Consider the following 1168-nt stretch of genomic DNA (forward strand, 5'->3'; position numbering starts at 1 on the left):
TCAGACATACGACAGCAGCAGGATTCGCACCTGCGCAGGCAGAGCCTAATGGATTTCAAGTCCATCTCCTTAACCACTCGGACACGCTGTCTGAAAGTTCCGAAAGATCTCATCTCTCCCGATGAGAATCGCCGCCCTGTTCATGTTGCTAGGGGAGTCCCTCACAGCCTCGCGGAGTACCTCTGCAAGGGCGATGATATTTAGCTGACTCGCATTCTTGCGTACGTAGCCTAACGCTTTGACAAGAACGTCGGCGAAGTAATGACATCGTTCGCGCTCTTCATATGAGGTCTTTTCCCAAATGACGGCTGCAACGACAGCGAATCCGCTGAAATGGTAGGGCTTATATAGGATAAAAGTCTAGAGGTTTTTTTTATTTTGGAAACAGTCAATTATCACGATAACATGATACACCCAGCCATGCAAAACAACAAATCGTCTTAATCTGTCTTAAAGAGTCTAGAGGTAGATACATTTTTTGGGATATACATCAGTTCTCATCAATGTTCCTCAAATGTCATGCGCATTGGTTAGTTCGCAACCTACTTATTCCTAATGTTCATCAGAATCGCTATAAGGATTCGTAGGCGAGGCTGCTCAGATGTCTTGAAAACCCAAACGCCATCAGACATACGACAGCCGAAGGATTCGAACCTGCGCAGGCATAGCCTAGTGGATTTTAAGTCCACCTCCTTAACCACTCGGACACGGGGTCTGGAAAACGCAGAGGATCTCATCTCTGCCGATGTGAATCGCCATCCTGTTCATGTTGCTAGAGGAGTGACTCACAGCATCGCGGAGTACCTATGCAAGGGCGATGATATTTAGCTGAATCGCATTCTTGCCTGCGTAGCCCAGCGGTTTGACAGGAACGTCGGCGAAGTAATGACATCGTTCGCACTCTTCATATGAGGTCTCTTCCAAATGACGGCTGCAACGACAGCGAATCCGCTGAAATGGTAGGGCTTATATAGGATAAGAGTCTAGAGGTAGATACATTTTTTGGGAAATACATCAATTCTCATCAATGTTCCTCAAATGTCATGCGCTTTGGTTAGTTCGCAACCTACTTATTCCTAATGTTCATCAGAATCGCTATAAGGATTCGAAAGCGAGGCTGCTCAGATGTCTTGAAAACCCAAACGCCATCAGACATACGACAGCAGCA

The 1168-nt window shown here is 46.4% G+C and overlaps 2 non-coding genes across 2 annotated transcripts; both read right to left on the reverse strand.

Annotated features, from left to right (window-relative positions):
* Positions 1-9: 9 nt before the first annotated feature.
* On the reverse strand, positions 10-91 carry Pmar_PMAR022812. Its single transcript has one exon. It is a non-coding gene; the product is annotated as a tRNA-Ser (tRNA).
* A 542-nt stretch (positions 92-633) lies between these two features.
* Pmar_PMAR022813 lies at positions 634-715 on the reverse strand. Its single transcript has one exon. It is a non-coding gene; the product is annotated as a tRNA-Leu (tRNA).
* Between the last annotated feature and the right edge of the window lie 453 nt (positions 716-1168).

This window comes from Perkinsus marinus (assembly GCF_000006405.1).
Source record: "Perkinsus marinus ATCC 50983 genomic scaffold scf_1104296969262, whole genome shotgun sequence".
NCBI lineage: Eukaryota > Perkinsozoa > Perkinsida > Perkinsidae > Perkinsus > Perkinsus marinus.